The following is a 20018-nucleotide window of genomic DNA, read 5'->3' on the forward strand; positions in this document are numbered from 1 at the left end:
ACTTTTGAAACCAACTATTGTACATGTTAGCTATAAGATGGGCTATATGTGACATGACAATGCCTTACATCCAACAGTTGGCTATGAGCTTGGACCGTTTGGTAACACAAGAAACTCAAAGATTTGCGCCTCACCTTTCTCTATTTTGGTCAAACAAAACAGTATGATTCGCGTGTTCTTGGTGTTCTCCTGCTGGCCCCAACACCCACAAACCCCGCTTGCAATGTCGCATATGTGCATACTTCTTTCCTCCGGTGAAGAATGTACCTTTAGCTTTAAAAGTTGTCCATAAAAGTAAAAAAAATCCTTTTTCCTCATCACACGATCATCAAAAGCAATAATATTTTACTCATAGTCTTCTTAATTTTTACATGCACTTAGCTCATTGGAGATTAGAGATGTCCGCTTGCACCTTTTCAATGCAATTTTTACTTCATTTCATAATTTATTATAAACTTTATATGTACAATTTTTCATCGGACGAAGGGAGTACATCCCTTTTCTAGTGATACCAATGGGTAATCGCATCTACAATGCGATTCGGTCGGTCCGTCTAGTCAGAAAAAAGCAATCCAACTAGATTTCTTCCTAAACATCCGGAATGATAACCGGCAGTGCTCAAACCAATAACAAGACGAGGTGTAGACATGCCCGGTCACCCCGCTCCACGTCATAGCCAGCCCACTCGGCCCACCTACAGCCACCCAATCCTCTTTCCCCTCTTATCACTCTATCGTTTAAAGGTGGCAATGGCGCGGGTGGAGGAGTTGGTGGCACATGGCGGCGATGGCATGGGAAGAGGAGCCGGCTGACGATGGCGTGGACTACGGTGTATACATAAGTGCGCGTTCGTAACATGTTTGCTTTGTTTCATATATGTGCGCATCAGCGCATGCATTGATAAGTTATGAAAATTCATGTCTAACGCAAAAACCACTGTACAGAAATGGTTAGCAGATCTAATCTCCGGACTTAATGTGCTCGATGATGCCTGAACCTTAAATGTTGCACAAGCAGCCAAGAGAACCTGATATTCGTTTGAAATCCAAACACAGAAGCTATATGAATAAAATGGTGCAATGCTTGTAGATCTCAATCAAAGATACAAGCAATGAAAAGAGATTACAAATCGAAGCTACTGCCATAACATACGCAAGAACTCTAGCAAATTCCTAACACAGATCTCGCATTATCAAAACAGGACTAGAACATTTGAAGCATATATTGGAACATTGTCGCAACGAAATGGTAGGTGCAACTGTCCACCAAATTTACTTTCACATTTTTGCGGTTTCCAACTTCTGCTGATATATAACAAACACGAATTAATAGCCAAAGACTGGACTTAGGGCAGCCGACCTCTTTTCCTGTTTCTGTTTTTGTTCGTTCCGTTTAGACTGTCGTGGCTTTGAATCTCTGATGAGAAGCAGACAGATCTGGCGGCTCCCTGCACACCTTCCTGAGAGATCAGACAGCAGCCTATAACGGTCAGTGACTCTAACTTCTGTGAACGTGCCAACGCAGCCATTCCCTCATCTCTCACTTTCTCACATTTGCGAAGCGTGAGACTACTCAAGCAAGGAGCCTGTATAATGAAATTTATACCAGCATCAGTTATAGAGTTGCAATCCACGAGCTCAAGATTCTCCAGAAACTGTGAGGATGAGAGGCCCTTCATCCCCTCGTCATAAAAAATGCTGGCACCATTTAGCACAAGAACACGAATCGGACATGATTGGATGAGTGTTACAATACCCTCTTGTGTGAAGCCTATTTGAGAAGGATATCTGGGCTCACAAAAATGCAAAGGTGAGCTCAACAACCTGAAGCATAGAGCAGCTGAGAGCTAGAGCCTTAAGGCTAACATCAGTCAATGGCGTCCTAAACTCATAATCTTCACAATAGAGAGGAATGAGTCGAAGTGAGATTGTTTTAAGGTTGCTGCACCTCTGGAATAATGCAATCATCTCATTCTCTTTTAGACCAATAACATACTCCAGGTAAAGTGTCTCCAATGCTTTGCACTTCCCAAGGAGAAAACGAAGTCCAGTTTCTGGCTTGGTTATAATATAAGCCAACCTAAGATCCTTCAAGCTATCACAGCAGATGTCATAAGTACATGTGTAGGCAGGCATGTAGGAAGGGTCAGTGGCCCCTGTCAGCCTTGAATTTCCATTAACCTCGAACTCAAACTTTTGGAGGTTCGACCATCCTGGGCCAAACATTAAGAGATCATACTGGCTGATTCCTGTTGGGAACGTCGCATGGGAAATAAAAAATTTCCTACGCGCACGAAGACCTATCATGGTGATGTCCATCTACGAGAGAGGATTTCCGATCTACGTACCCTTGTAGATCGCACAGTAGAAGCGTTAGTGAACGCGGTTGATGTAGTGGAACGTCCTCACGTCCCTCGATCCGCCCCGCGAACCGTCCCACGAACCGTCCCGCGATCCGTCCCACGATCCGCTCCGATCTAGTGCCGAACGGACGGCACCTCCGCGTTCAGCACACGTACAGCTCGACGATGATCTCGGCCTTCTTGATCCAGCAAGAGAGACGGAGAGGTAGATGAGTTCTCCGGCAGCGTGACGGCGCTCCGGAGGTTGGTGGTGATCTAATCTTAGCAGGGCTCCGCCCGAGCTCCGCAGAAACGCGATCTAGAGGAAAAACCGTGGAGGTATGTGGTCGGGCTGCCGTGGCAAAAGTTGTCTCAAATCAGCCCTAAAACCCCACTATATATAGGAGGGAGGGAGGGGAGGAGGCAGCCTCAAAACCTAAAGGTTTGGCCGAAATTGGAGGTGGAGGAGTCCTACTCCAATCCTACTTGGAGCAGGATTCCACCTTCTCACTTGGAAACTCTTTCCACCTTGTGTTTTTTCCTTCTCAAACCTTATGGGCCTTAGTGGGAACTTATTCCAGCCCACTAGGGGCTGGTTTATATCTTCCCATAGCCCATGAGATCCCTTTGGGGCGTGACACCCCTCCTGATGGTCCCCGGCACCCCTCCCGGCACTCCTAGTACACTACCGATGAGCCCGAAACTTTTCCGGTAATGCACGAAAACCTTCCGGTAACCAAATGAGGTCATCCTATATATCAATCTTCGTTTACGGACCATTCCAGAAACCCTCGTGACGTCCGTGATCTCATCCGGGACTCCGAACAACATTCGGTAACCAACCATATAACTCAAATACGCATAAAACAACGTCGAACCTTAAGTGTGCAGACCCTGCGGGTTCGAGAACTATGTAGACATGACCCGAGAGACTCCTCGGTCAATATCCAATAGCGGGACCTGGATGCCCATATTGGATCCTACATATTCTACGAAGATCTTATCGTTTGAACCTCAGTGCCAAGGATTCATATAATCCCGTATGTCATTTCCTTTGTCCTTCGGTATGTTACTTGCCCGAGATTCGATCGTCAGTATCCGCATACCTATTTCAATCTCGTTTACCGGCAAGTCTCTTTACTCGTTCTATAATACAAGATCCCGCTACTTACACTAAGTCACATTGCTTGCAAGGCTTGTGTGTGATGTTGCATTACCGAGTGGGCCCCGAGATACCTCTCCATCATACGGAGTGACAAATCCCAGTCTTGATCCATACTAACTCAACGAACACCATCGGAGATACCTGTAGAGCATCTTTATAGTCACCCAGTTACGTTGCGACATTTGATACACACAAAGCATTCCTCCGGTGTCAGTGAGTTATATGATCTCATGGTCATAGGAACAAATACTTGACACGCAGAAAACAGTAGCAACAAAATGACACGATCAACATGCTACGTCTATTAGTTTGGGTCTAGTCCATCACATGATTCTCCTAATGATGTGATCCCGTTATCAAGTGACAACACTTTCCTATGGTCAGGAAACCTTGACCATCTCTGATCAACGAGCTAGTCAACTACAGGCTTAGTAGGGACAATGTTTTGTCTATGTATCCACACATGCACTGTGTTTCCAATCAATACAATTATAGCATGGATAATAAACGATTATCATGAACAAAGAAATATAATAATAACTAATTTATTATTGCCTCTAGGGCATATTTCCAACAGTCTCCCACTTGCACTAGAGTCAATAATCTAGTTCACATCACCATGTGATTCCAACGAATCCAACACCCATATAGTTATGGGGTCTGATCACGTCTTGCTCGTGAGAGAGGTTTTAGTCAACGGTTCTGAAATTTTCAGATCCGTGTGTTCTTTACAAATCTTTATGTCATCTTATAGATGCTGCTACTATGTGCTATTCGGAAATACTCCAAATATCTACTCTACTATACGAATCCGTTTCACTACTCATAGTTATTCGGATTAGTGTCAAAGCTTGCATCGACGTAACCCTTTACGACGAACTCTTTAACCACCTCCATAATCGAGAAAAATTCCTTAGTCCATCAGTTACTAAGGATAAATTTTGACCGCTGCTAGTGATTCAATCATGGATCACTCTCTGTACCTCTCAACAGACTTTGAGTCAAGGCACACATCAGGTGCGGTACCCAGCATGGCATACTTCAGATTCTACGGCCAAGGCATAGAAGACGACCTTCGTCTATTCTCTTTATTCTGCCGGGGTCGGGTTTTGAGTCTTACTCAAATTCACACTTCACAACGCGACCAAGAACTCCTTCTTTGTTGATCTATTTTGAACTCCTTCAAAAACTTGTCAAGGCATGCATCTTGTTGAAACTCCCATTAAGCGCTTTCGATCTATCTCCATAGATCTTTGATGCTCAACGTTCAAGTAGCGCAATCCAGGTACTCCTTTGAAAACTTCTTTCAAACAACCTTGTATGCTTTACAGAAATTCTACATTACTTCTGATCCACAATATGTCAACCACATATACTTATCAGAAATTCTATAGTGCTCCCACTCACTTCTTTGGAAATACAAGTTTCTCATAAACCTTGTACAAACCCAAAATCTTTGATCATCTCATCAAAGTGTATATTCCAACTCCGAGATGCTTGCACCAGTCCATTGAAGGATCGCTGGAGCTTGCATACTTGCTAGTATCTTTAGGATCGACAAAACCTCCTGGTTGTATCACATACAATGTTTGCTCAAGGAAACCGTCGAGGAAACAATGTTTTGACATCCTATGTGCAATATTTCATAAACAATGCAACAACTACTAACATAATTCTAAGAGACTTTCAGCATCGCTACGAGTGAGAAAGTCTAATCATAGTCAACGGTTTGATCTTGTCAGAAACATCTTTGCGACAAGTCGAGCTTTTATTAGTAGTGACTTATCACCATCATCGTCTGTCTTCCTTTTAAAGATCCATCTTTACTTAATAGTCCTATGACCATCAAGTAGTTCTTCCGAAGTCTACACTTTGTTTTCATACATGGATCCTCTCTCGGATTTCATGGCTTCCAGCCATTTGTCGGAATCCGGGTCCACCATTGCTTTCTCCATAACTCGTAGGTTCACTGTTGCTCAACAACATGACCTCCAAGACAGGGTTACCTTACCACTCTGCAGTAGTACGCGACCTTGTCAACCTACGAGGTTTGTAGTAACTTGATCCGATGCTCAATGATCACCATCATCAGCTTTCACTTCAATTGGTGTAGGCGCCACAGGAACAACTTCCTGCGCCCTGCTACACACTGGTTGAAGTGATGGTTCAATAACCTCATCAAGTTCTACCACCCTCCCACTCAATTCTTTCGAGAGAAACCTTTCCTCGAGAAAGGATCCGTTTCTAGAAACAAACACTTTGCTTTCGGATCTGAGATAGGAGATGTACCCAACTGTTTTGGATATCCTATGAAGATGCATTTATCCGCTTTGGGTTTGAGCTTATGTTGGAAATATGCCCTAGAGGCAATAATAAATTAGTTATTATTATATTTCTTAGTTCATGATAATCGTTTATTATCCATGCTATAATTGTATTGATTGGAAACACAATACTTGTGTGGATACATAGACAAAACACTGTCCCTAGTAAGCCTCTAGTTGACTAGCTCGTTGATCAAAGATGGTCAAGGTTTCCTCGCCATAAGCAAGTGTTGTCACTTGATAACGGGATCACATCATTAGGAGAATCATGTGATGGACTAGACCCAAACTAATAGACGTAGCATGTTGATCGTGTCATTTTGTTGCTACTGTTTTCTGCGTGTCAAGTATTTGTTCCTATGACCATGAGATCATATAACTCACGGACACCGGAGGAATGCTTTGTGTGTATCAAATGTCACAACGTAACTGGGTGACTATAAAGATGCTCTACAGGTATCTCCGAAGGTGTTCGTTGAGTTAGTATGGATCGAGACTGGGATTTGTCACTCCGTGTGACGGAGAGCTATCTCGGGGCCCACTCGGTAATACAACATCACACACAAGCCTTGCAAGCAATGTGACTCAGTGTAAGTTGCGGGATCTTGTATTACGGAACGAGTAAAGAGACTTGCCGGTAAACGAGATTGAAGTAGGTATGCGGATACTGACGATCGAATCTCGGGCAAGTAACATACCGAAGGACAAAGGGAATGACATACGGGATTATATGAATCCTTGGCACTGAGGTTCAAACGATAAGATCTTCGTAGAATATGTAGGATCCAATATGGGCATCCAGGTCCCGCTATTGGATATTGACCGAGGAGTCTCTCGGGTCATGTCTACATAGTTCTCGAACCCGCAGGGTCTGCACACTTAAGGTTCGACGTTGTTTTATGTGTATTTGAGTTATATGGTTGGTTACCGAATGTTGTTCGGAGGCCCGGACGAGATCTCGGACGTCACGTGGGTTTCCGGAATGGTCCGGAAATAAAGATTTATATATAGGATGACCTCATTTGATTACCGAAAGGTTTTCGGAGTTACTGGGAATGTACCGGGAATGACGAATGGGTTCCGGGAGTTCACCGGGGGGGGCATCCCACCCCGGGGAAGCCCATAGGCCTTGGGGGAGACACACCAGCCCTTAGTGGGCTGGTGGGACAGCCCACAAGTGCCCTATGCGCCAAGGAGAAGAAAATCAAGAGAGAAAGAAAAAAAAAGGAGGAGGTGGGAAGGAAGGGGGACTCCCTCCCACCAAACCTAGTCCAACTCGGTTTGGGGGGGGAGAGTCCTCCCCCTTGGACTCGGCCGACCCCCTTGGGGCTCCTTGAGCCCCAAGGCAAGGCCCCCTCCCTCCCACCTATATATACGGAGGTTTTAGGGCTGATTTGAGACGATTTTTCCACGGCAGCCCGACCACATACCTCCACGGTTTTTCCTCTAGATCGCGTTTCTGCGGAGCTCGGGCGGAGCCCTGCTGAGACAAGGTCATCACCAACCTCCGGAGCGCCGTCATGCTGCCGGAGAACTCTTCTACTCCGTCTGTCTTGCTGGATCAAGAAGGGCGAGATCATCGTCGAGCTGTACGTGTGCTGAACGCGGAGGTGCCGTCTGTTCGGTACTAGATCGTGGGACTGATCGCGGGATTGTTCGCGGGGCGGATCGAGGGACGTGAGGACGTTCCACTACATCAACCGCGGTCTCTAACGCTTCTGTTGTACGGTCTACAAGGGTACGTAGATCACTCATCCCCTCTCGTAGATGGACATCACCATGATAGGTCTTCGTGCGCGTAGGAATTTTTTTGTTTCCCATGCGACGTTCCCCAACAGCTTATTCGACTGAAACTTTTTCACACAAGTGTCGAAGCCCCAAACTTTCAAGAAACGACAGTTTAGATTTCTCTAAACCTCAGTCTATACTGTGTCATCTCAACGGAAATACGCGGTGCCCTATTTAAAGTGAATGCGGTTGTCTCTAATGCATAACCCATAAACGATAGTGGTAATTCGATAAGAGACATCATAGCATGCACCATGCCAAATAGTGCGTGGCTATGATGTTCGAGGTGGCATGAACTGCGAAACAATTTCCATATTGTCTTAACTGCGTACCAAAACTCGTAACTCAGATATTCATTTCTATGATCATATCGTAGACAGTTTATCCTCTTGTTATGACGAACTTCACTCCTAAAACAGAATTGAACTTTTCAATATTTCAGACTTGTGATTCATTAAGTAAATACTCTTGTATCTACTCAAATCGTCATTGAAGTAAGAACATAATGATATCCACTGCGTGCCTCATTACCCATTGGACTGCATACATCAAAATGTATCACTTCCAACAAGTTACTATCTTGTTTCATCTCAATGAAAACAAGGCCTTGCTCATGTGGTATGATTTGCATGTCACTAGTGATTCAAAATCAAGTAAGTGTAAAGATCCATCAGCATGGAGCCTCTTCATGCAATTTACACCAACATGACTCAAGCGGCAGTGCCACAAGTAAGTGGTACTATCATCATTACCTCGTATCTTTTGGCACCAATATCATGAACATGTGTAACACTACGATCGAGATTTAATAAACCATTGAAGGTGATTATTCAAGAAAATAGAGTAACCATTATTCTCTTTAAATGAATAATCGTATTGCAATAAACACTATCCAATCATGTTCATGCTTAACGCAAGCACCAAATAACAATTATTTAGGTTTAACACCAATCCCGATGGTAGAGGGAGTGTGCGACGTTTGATCATATCAACCTTGGAAACACTTCCAACACGTATCGTCACCTCGCCTTTAGCTAGTCTCTGTTTATGCCGTAGCTTTCATTTCGTGTTACTAATCACTTAGCAACCGAACCGGTATCCAATACCCTCGTGCTACTAGGAGTACTAGTAAAGTACACATCAACATCATGTATATCAAATATACTTCTTTCGACTTTTGCCAGCCTTCTTATCTACCAAGTATCTAGAGTTGCTCCGCCTCAGTGATTGTTCCCCTCATTACAGAAGCACTTAGTCTCGGGTTTGGGTTTAATCTTGGGTCTCTTCATTAGTGTAGCAACTGTTTTGCCGTTTCACGAAGTATCCCTTCTAGCCCTTACCTTTCTTGAAACTTAGTGGTTTTACTAACCATCAACTATTGATGCTCCTTCTTGATTTCTACTTTCGCAGTGTCAAACATCGCGAATCCCTCAAGGATCATTGTATCTATCCTTGATATGTTATAGTTCATCACGAAGCTCTCACAGCTTGGTGGCAGTGACTTTGGAGAACCATCACTATCTCATCTGGAAGATTAACTCCCACTTGATTCAAGGGATTGTCGTACTCAGACAATCTGAGCACACGCTCAACGATTGAGCTTTTCTCCTTTACTTTGTGGACAAAGAATCTTGTCGGAGGTCTCGTACCTCTTAACAAGGGCACAAGCATGAAATCACAATTTCATCTCTTTAGAACATCACTTATGTTCCGTGACGTTTCAAAACGTCTTCGGCGCCTTGCTTCTAAGCCATTAAGTATGTTGTACTGAACTATCGTGTAGTCATCAGAAACGTGTATGTCGGATGTTCACAACATCTACAGACGACGCTCGAGGTGCAGCACACCGAGTGGTGCATTAAGGACATAAGCCTTCTGTGCAGCAACGAGGACAATCCTCTGCAAAGTTTGCTACTATCAACTTTCAACTAAATTTTCTCTAGGAACATATAAAAATAGTAGAGCTATAGCGCAAGCTACATCATAATTCGCAAAGACCATTAGACTATGTTCATGACAATTAGTTCAATTAATCATATTACTTAAGAACTCCCACTCAAAAAGTACATCTCTCTAGTCATTTGAGTGGTACATGATCCAAATCCGATCATCACGTGAGTCGAGAATAGTTTTAGTGATAGGAAACAAAAAATTTCTATCTCTCTAGTTGGGGAACGTCGCATGGGAAACAAAAATTTTCCTACGCGCACGAAGACCTATCATGGTGATGTCCATCTACGAGAGAGGATTTCCGATCTACGTACCCTTGTAGATCGCACAGTAGAAGCGTTAGTGAACGCGATTGATGTAGTGGAACTTCCTCACGTCCCTCGATCCGCCCCGCGAACCGTCCCACGAACCGTCCCGCGATCCGTCCCACGATCCGCTCCGATCTAGTGCCGAACGGACGGCACCTCCGCGTTCAGCACACGTACAGCTCGACGATGATCTCGGCCTTCTTGATCCAGCAAGAGAGACGGAGAGGTAGATGAGTTCTACGGCAGCGTGACGGCGCTCCGGAGGTTGGTGGTGATCTAATCTTAGCAGGGCTCCGCCCGAGCTCCGCAGAAACGCGATCTAGAGGAAAAACCGTGGAGGTATGTGGTCGGGCTGCCGTGGCAAAAGTTGTCTCAAATCAGCCCTAAAACCCCACTATATATAGGAGGGAGGGAGGGGAGGAGGCAGCCTCAAAACCTAAAGGTTTGGCCGAAATTGGAGGTGGAGGAGTCCTACTCCAATCCTACTTGGAGTAGGATTCCACCTTCTCACTTGGAAACTCTTTCCACCTTGTGTTTTTTCCTTCTCAAACCTTATGGGCCTTAGTGGGAACTTATTCCAGCCCACTAGGGGCTGGTTTATCTCTTCCCATAGCCCATGAGATCCCTTTGGGGCGTGACACCCCTCCTGATGGTCCCCGGCACCCCTCCCGGCACTCCTAGTACACTACCGATGAGCCCTAAACTTTTCCGGTAATGCACGAAAACCTTCCGGTAACCAAATGAGGTCATCCTATATATCAATCTTCGTTTACGGACCATTCCAGAAACCCTCGTGACGTCCGTGATCTCATCCGGGACTCCGAACAACATTCGGTAACCAACCATATAACTCAAATACGCATAAAACAACGTCGAACCTTAAGTGTGCAGACCCTGCGGGTTCGAGAACTATGTAGACATGACCCGAGAGACTCCTCGATCAATATCCAATAGCGGGACCTGGATGCCCATATTGGATCCTACATATTCTACGAAGATCTTATCGTTTGAACCTCAGTGCCAAGGATTCATATAATCCCGTATGTCATTCACTTTGTCCTTCGGTATGTTACTTGCCCGAGATTCGATCGTCAGTATCCGCATACCTACTTCAATCTCGTTTACCAGCAAGTCTCTTTACTCGTTCCGTAATACAAGATCCCGCAACTTACACTGAGTCACATTGCTTGCAAGGCTTGTGTGTGATGTTGTATTACCGAGTGGGCCCCGAGATACCTCTCCATCACACGGAGTGACAAATCCCAGTCTCGATCCATACTAACTCAACGAACACCTTTGGAGATACCTGTAGAGCATCTTTATAGTCACCCAGTTACGTTGCGACGTTTGATACACACAAAGCATTCCTCCGGTGTCCGTGAGTTATATGATCTCATGGTCATAGGAACAAATACTTGACACGCAGAAAACAGTAGCAACAAAATGACACGATCAACATGCTACGTCTATTAGTTCGGGTCTAGTCCATCACATGATTCTCCTAATGATGTGATCCCGTTATCAAGTGACAACACTTGCTTATGGCCAGGAAACCTTGACCATCTTTGATCAACGAGCTAGTCAACTAGAGGCTTACTAGGGACAGTGTTTTGTCTATGTATCCACACAAGTATTGTGTTTCCAATCAATACAATTATAGCATGGATAATAAACGATTATCATGAACTAAGAAATATAATAATAACTAATTTATTATTGCCTCTAGGGCATATTTCCAACATAAGCTCAAACCCAAAGCGGATAAATGCATCTTCATAGGATATCCAAAACAGTTGGGTACATCTCCTATCTCAGATCCGAAAGCAAAGTGTTTGTTTCTAGAAACGGATCCTTTCTCGAGGAAAGGTTTCTCTCGAAAGAATTGAGTGGGAGGGTGGTAGAACTTGATGAGGTTATTGAACCATCACTTCAACCAGTGTGTAGCAGGGCGCAGGAAGTTGTTCTTGTGGCGCCTACACCAATTGAAGTGAAAGCTGATGATGGTGATCATCGAGCATCGGATCAAGTTACTACAAGGTTGTTTGAAAGAAGTTTTCAAAGGAGTACCTGGATTGCGCTACTTGAACGTTGAGCATCAAAGATCTATGGAGATAGATCGAAAGCGCTTAATGGGAGTTTCAACAAGATGCATGCCTTGACAAGTTTTTGAAGGAGTTCAAAATAGATCAACAAAGAAGGAGTTCTTGGTCGCGTTGTGAAGTGTGAATTTGAGTAAGACTCAAAACCTGACCCCGGCAGAATAAAGAGAATAGACGAAGGTCGTCTTCTATGCCTTGGCCGTAGAATCTGAAGTATGCCATGCTGGGTACCGCACCTGATGTGTGCCTTGACTCAAAGTCTGTTGAGAGGTACAGAGAGTGATCCATGATTGAATCACTAGCAGCGGTCAAAATTTATCCTTAGTAACTGATGGACTAAGGAATTTTTCTCGATTATGGAGGTGGTTAAAGAGTTCGTCGTAAAGGGTTACGTCGATGCAAGCTTTGACACTAATCCGAATAACTATGAGTAGTGAAACGGATTCATATAGTAGAGTAGATATTTGGAGTATTTTCGAATAGCACATAGTAGCAGCATCTATAAGATGACATAAAGAGTTGTAAAGAACACACGGATCTGAAAATTTCAGAACCATTGACTAAAACCTCTCTCACGAGCAAGACGTGATCAGACCCCATAACTATATGGGTGTTGGATTCGTTGGAATCACATGGTGATGTGAACTAGATTATTGACTCTAGTGCAAGTGGGAGACTGTTGGAAATATGCCCTAGAGGCAATAATAAATTAGTTATTATTATATTTCTTTGTTCATGATAATCGTTTATTATCCATGCTATAATTGTATTGATTGGAAACAAGTGCATGTGTGGATACATAGACAAAACATTGTCCCTACTAAGCCTGTAGTTGACTAGCTCGTTGATCAGAGATGGTCAAGGTTTCCTGACCATAGGAAAGTGTTGTCACTTGATAACGGGATCACATCATTAGGAGAATCATGTGATGGACTAGACCCAAACTAATAGACGTAGCATGTTGATCGTGTCATTTTGTTGCTACTGTTTTCTGCGTGTCAAGTATTTGTTCCTATATATCAATCTTCGTTTCCGGACCATTCCAGAAACCCTCGTGACGTCCGTGATCTCATCCGGGACTCCGAACAACATTCGGTAACCAACCATATAACTGAAATACGCATAAAACAACGTCGAACCTTAAGTGTGCACACCCTGCGGGTTCAAGAACTATGTAGACATGACCCGAGAGACTCCTCGGTCAATATCCAATAGCGGGACCTGTATGCCCATATTGGATCCTACATATTCTACGAAGATCTTATCGTTTGAACCTCAGTGCCAAGGATTCATATAATCCCGTATGTCATTTCCTTTGTCCTTCGGTATGTTACTTGCCCGAGATTCGATCGTCAGTATTCGCATACCTATTTCAATCTCGTTTACCGGCAAGTCTCTTTACTCGTTCCGTAATACAAGATCCCGCTACTTACACTAAGTCACATTGCTTGCAAGGCTTGTGTGTGATGTTGCATTACCGAGTGGGCCCCGAGATACCTCTCCGTCATACGGAGTGCCAAATCCCAGTCTTGATCCATACTAACTCAACGAACACCTTCGGAGATACCTGTAGAGCATCTTTATAGTCACCCAGTTACGTTGCGACATTCGATACACACAAAGCATTCCTCCGGTGTCAGTGAGTTATATGATCTCATGGTCATAGGAACAAATACTTGACACGCAGAAAACAGTAGCAACAAAATGACACAATCAATATGCTACGTCTATTAGTTTGGGTCTAGTCCATCACATGATTCTCCTAATGATGTGATCCCGTTATCAAGTGACAACACTTGCCTATGGTCAGGAAACCTTGACCATCTCTGATCAACGAGCTAGTCAACTAGAGGCTTACTAGGGACAATGTTTTGTCTATGTATCCACACATGCACTGTGTTTCCAATCAATACAATTGTAGCATGGATAATAAACGATTATCATGAACAAAGAAATATAATAATAACTAATTTATTATTGCCTCTAGGGCATATTTCCAACAATTCCATCACAATCCTTTACAACAAGTTCTCCCAATGATCCATGCCTCCCAAGGTACTCCAGCCACTCGCCGTTATCTACTGCCATACAGTCAACAAGGTGGAGAATCGAAAGATACCTGCAACTAACCGCCATCAGAAAAATCCCAGTAGAAGTGACTGGTGGTGCATGGTTCAGCCTGAGGGACCTCAATTTTTTGCAGTCAGCTAGATAACCAAGACTAGTGTCATCGATGTATGAGCAGAAGCTTAAAGCAAGGTCGGATAGCAAGGGGCTGTGAGATGATAAAACAAGTACGCCTTGGTTGTTCAACTGCTCCCCATTACTAGATTCCCAATCCCACCCAGAGTAATTGATTTCTACTTTCACCAAATTGGGGAACCGGGAAAACAACGATGCCAAGGCTTCTGTTGAAGGGTTGAGTTCGTAGCCAACGCGGATAGCATCCCTGTGCTCCGCCTGGACGGTGAAGAGCTGCTTCAACACGAGGGAAAGAGAATTAAGATCACTTGTCTTGGTAATCCTCTTGACGATCTCTGCAAGCAGTGCCTCTGGGAGATCGTCCATTGAGTATATCAGATGCAGAACTTGGGGCAGTCTCAAAGCTCAGCAGGCACTGAAGTAAAGATTCTACTGTTAGAATGGAACACAACAAGATAACCCAATAACAGCCGTCCTCAAGACCTAATGTAAAAGGAAACATCAGTGAAACATCGAACTTTTTCGTAGCCGTTGAAAGGTTTATGTTTTTTTAGGGGATGTCGAAATATTTATGTGCTTATCTTGGATCAGTAACTTAATTACATGCTCATCTTGGAACAATCACCTAATGTAAAGCCCAATACTTGTATCCATATCATGAACAGACAAAAAGTTACAAGGAAAATCAAATTAATCTGACGCCCTAATTATAGTCTACAAATATACCAATTAGAACTACAACACCACAAGATAATCAAGCGTCCACCTGCTGAACTGAACTCATATTCAGAAGGGAAAATGCTAGGCACTAAAGAACATGTTTCACTAAAACTAAAGCAGGCCATTTCCTCTAGGATTTCACAGAAGATGTCACAGGCTCATCATACGTAGTGGGAAAAGTGCATCAACGGATCCAAGTACATGATGGAAGAGCAGAGTTCACGCAGACATCATTACAGAGCGAAATCAATAGAGGTCTAGTGGAAGAATCGAACCAATGTTGCGCGAGAAGGGAAGGGAACGAATGTCGTGCCTCGGAGGAGCCGACAACGATGCAGGGAGGGAAGAGCTGAGAACAAACGGCGGCGACAAGGTTTGGAACGGGTGGGGATGCCTTGGCGGCGAGGTCGAGGGCGTCGGCCTCGGCGGCGCTGCAGCAGCACCAAAGCGGGCCTGGGCTTGGCCTGACTTGATGATGAGGCCCATATCAGTTCATTGGGGAGTTAGTAGTGATCCAAAAAAAAAGCAAGTCAATTTGCTGAGAGCATCTATGTCTGTCTCGCATCTAACAAAATAGATGGACGACTAGCCTTAGGTGACGCTATTGTAGATCTTTTTTTTTAAGTCACCGAAAGTTTAAAAAAGTTTGTATAATTTCAAAAACTTTCATGCCATAAAAAATGTTTTTGTCGTGTAAAATTTTCACATGTTTAATATTTTTTCATGAAATTCTATAAAATGTTCATGATGTTTTAAAAAATATGGCATATTTATAAAAATAATACACACCATTCAAAAATGTTGACGCGTTTAAAAATGTGTTTCGTGAAATAAAAAAACTGAAATGAAAAAAATGTTCTCTCAATTTTAGAAAAATGTTCGTAGCATGTAAAAACGTTACTTTCATTTAGGAAAGAAATGTTCGAACCCTTAACAAAACTTTTGCACGTTCCAAAAATAGTTCATGCAATTGTTGAGTTCAACGGGTGTTTCAAAATGATCACTTTGTACCAAAAATTTCAATTTTTTTTAAAAAAATCAATGTACATTTTACAAATGTTTAATACATACTCGGATAAATATTCAACATGTATTTAAAAAAAGTTCGACGTCTATCTAAACAATGTTTAACCTGCATATAAAATGTTCAACATGTATTCAGTAAAAAGTCGGCATGTATTTGAAAAAAAAACATTCTCTTCACCGTCACTCACACGTGGCCATCGATACTCGTTATGTGTAATGCCTGATGTGTCAGGTTCAGAGTTAACTGAACGTTTCACAGTTGTTCCCTAGCGATCTTTAGACAGGAAAATGGTGACTCTGGCTAAGGGTTTGAAGGCTTCAGATACGCATAAGAGGGCCAGCTGAAACGTCCACCTCTGAACTGAACTCATATCTGGAAGGACAAGTTCTAGGCACTAAAGAACATGTTTCACCAAAACTATGCCAGGCCATTTCCTCTAGGATTTCACAGAAGATGTCACAGGCTCATCATACGTAGTGGGAAAAGTGCATCAACGGATCCAAGTACATGGTGGAAGAGCAGAGTTCACGCAGACACCATTACAGAACGAAATCAACAGAGGTCTAGTGGAAGAATCGAACCAATGTTGCACGAGAAGGGAAGGGAAGGGAAGGGAACGAATGCCGTGCCTCGGAGGAGCCGACGACGATCCAGGAAGGGCGGCGCCGGCCGGGAGGGAAGAGCTGAGAGAAAACGGCAGCGACAAGGGTTGGAACGGGTGGGGATGCCTCGGCGGCGAGGTCGAGGGCGTCGGCCTCGGCAGCGCTGCAGCAGCAACAAAGGGGCCTGGGCTTTGCCTGACCTGATGATGAGGCCCATATGAGTGCACTGGGGAGTTAGTAGTGTTCCATAAAAAAAAAGCAAGTCAATTTGTTGAGAGCATCTATGTCTCGCTTCTAACAAAACAGAAACAGATGGACGACTAGCCTCAGGTGACGCTATTGTAGATCTTTTATTAAATCACCGAACGTTTAAAAAAGTTCGTATAATTTCAAAAACTTCCATACCATACAAAAATGTTTTCGTCGTTTAAAATTTTCACACGTTTAATTTTTTTCATGAAATTCTATAAGGTGTTCATGACGTTTTCCAAAAAATGGCATGATTATTAAAAATATTAATACCGTTCAAAAATGTGTTTATGGCATTTAAAGAATGTTGGCACGTTTGAAAATGTGTTTCATGAAATTTTAAAAACCATAAAATGAAAAAAAAACTCACAATTTTAGAAACATATCCATAACATACAAGAATGTTCATTCCATTTAGGAAAGAAATGTCCTAACACTTAAAAAATGTTTGCACGTGTCAAAAATCGTTCATGAAATTGTTGAATTTTGTTCAACGGGTGTTTCAGAATGATCACTTTGTACCCAAAAAAAATCATCATTTATCATTAAAAAAAAATCAATGTGCATTTTCCACATGTTTAACATGTATTCAAATACGTATATAAAACATGTTCAACCTTTTTACAAAAATGTATAACACGCATTCAATAAAAAAATCGACATGTATTTGAGGGGAAAAAACATTCACACGTTTCAGTAAACCTTTCCCTTCACCATTGTTCACACGTAGCCGGCGCCTCACTGGTCCTGTTCAACGCCTGATGTGTCAGGTTCAGAGTTACCCGCAAAAAAATTAACGCACAATGCTCAGTCTTGGTTTTTAGGTCGTCACGCCCAAACTCCCATCCCAATCACGGCAAGGCCATTGCGTGTTTGCCTCCGATGCGGCGGCGACACTACGACGGAGGAGGAGCATCCAAATAGACTAGTCATCTGGATCTGGTAGGGATCAATTTGCTCCTTTTTTATTCAATCTTGTGGGTTATGAATTTTGGGGTTTCTTGATTTCGGCGGAAAAAATTATAGTTACAATGAGAGGATTTTTGTTTGGCATTTCAAAATTAGTAGCCATGCTGCTATTGCTCGGTTATGAAAATTGGGAATATGGGACGATGTCTACTGCAGCAGGATTATGATTAATCATTGAATCGTGTCAAGTTATTTATTAACTCGATAATCAATGTTATGGTTTTGTAGTGCAGCTGCAAAAGCATTATGTCCAAGGCATGTTGATGGTTCCTTCCGTATTGAAGATTCCAACTTAGATCTCCGGTATCAAAGTTTTGATAGAAAATGATGTTTTTGGATTTGAAGATGATATCAAATAGTATTGGATTTTCTGTCCGTTCAATGTGTGTCTCATATACTGTAGTTTGTAAAGTTTGACTGATTGACTCACTATACATGTGTTTTATCTCCAGGGCTTAGAAGATATTTCTAATGCTTCATAAAAAACAAAGATTCTTATCAAGAAGAACATGAACAAGGAGGCACTACATGAGTTGATGATGATCAAGGTATGATTGTTTTTGTTCTACTACAAGAAGCACTACATGCATCTTTCAAATAGCTATATATTGATGAAAAATAATAGAGAATAATGCGAGATACGTAAATGTCCAAGAGAGGTTAAAAGTTTTGCAACTTAGTATATCAAGAATAAATTGTTGAATAAGAATGATATCAATACCACCATCCCTGTGATTGCATCTGGGAATATTAGACTCAAATTTTGAGGTACATATATAGAAATTATGTGATTTTAAATGCATTTTAAGCGTTACACGACAACATTTTTTAGATTTATGACTTTATGTTAAAGGGCCCCGGGTTCTAGTTTCGTCCCGGGCCCCCGAAATCTGAGGACCGGCCCTGCTGATTCTCATACATTATTGTATATCAGGCAAGCCAATGCTGCTGTTGACATTGATCTGTCATCGGATGGCTGAAACTACTCAACGGAGTCGCTATTTGAATTTCCTTTACAGCTAGTTTTCTGCTTTTATTATTGATGTTTACAAGAGCCAAGACTTCGGGTTGCTAGAGGCATCCGGTCTTGTACGGGGCCTTAGCCGCCATATTTCAGCTGGCCCTCTTATGCGTATCTGAAGCCTTAAAACCCTTGGCCAGAGTCACTATTTTCCTGTCTAAAGATCGCTAGGGAACAACTGTGAAACGTTCAGTTAACTCTGAACCTGAGACATCAGGCGTTACACATAACAAGTGATCCGATGGCTACATGTGAGTGATCGATGAAGGGAATGTTTTTTTTTCTCAAATACATGCCGACTTTTTACCGAATACATGTTGAACATTTTTTAGATAGACGTTGAACTTTTTAAAAATACATGTTGAATATTTATCCAAATACATATTAAAGATTTCTAAAATGCGCATTGATTTTTTTTAATAAATTTTTATTTTTTTGGTACAAAGTGATCATTTTGAAACACCCGTTGAACTCAACAATTGCGTGAAGTATCTTTGAAATGTGCGAAAAATTGTTAAGGGTTCGAACATTTCTATTAAAGTAACGTTTTATATGTTATGAACATTTTTTTCCATTTCATGTTTTTTATTTCACGAAACGCATTTTTAAACGTGTCAACATTTTTGAATGGTATGAATATTTTCTATAAATATTTTTTGGACATATCGTCGAAGGGCCTATAAATATGCCGTCTTTTTAAAAACATAATGAACATTTTATAGAATTTCATGAAAACAATATTAAACGTGTGAAATTTCTTAAATGACAAAATCATTTTTATTTGGTATGAAAGTTTTTGAAATTGCACGAACTTTTTTTAATGTGCCGTGATTTTTTAAAAGAAACTACAATATCCACCTGAGGCTAGTCGTCCATCCATTTTGTTAGATGCGAGACATCACTACTAACTCCCCAATGAACTGATATGGGCCTCGTCATCAAGTCAGGCCAATTGATTTGTTTTTTTTCATCAAATTGACTTGTTGTGTTTTTTTGGATCACTACTAACTCCCCAATGGACTGATATGGGCCTCATCATCAAGTCAGGCCTAGTCCAGGCCCCCTTTGGTGCTGTTGCAGCGCTGCCGAGGCCGACGCCCTCGACCTCGCCGCCGAGGCATCCCCAGCCAGAAACTGACTCGGTTTTCTCCTGGGAAAGTGCAAAGCATTGGAGACACTTTAGCTGGAGTATGTTATTGGTGTAAAAGAGAATGAGATGATTGCACTATTTCATAGGTGCAACAACCTTAAAA

General features: G+C 42.5%; 1 pseudogene; it reads right to left on the bottom strand.

Annotated features, from left to right (window-relative positions):
- Positions 1 to 1087: 1087 nt before the first annotated feature.
- LOC123403541 lies at positions 1088 to 15089 on the bottom strand (annotated as a pseudogene).
- Positions 15090 to 20018: the final 4929 nt, after the last annotated feature.

The sequence above is a fragment of the Hordeum vulgare genome, chromosome 6H, assembly GCF_904849725.1.
Source record: "Hordeum vulgare subsp. vulgare chromosome 6H, MorexV3_pseudomolecules_assembly, whole genome shotgun sequence".
Taxonomy (NCBI): domain Eukaryota; kingdom Viridiplantae; phylum Streptophyta; class Magnoliopsida; order Poales; family Poaceae; genus Hordeum; species Hordeum vulgare.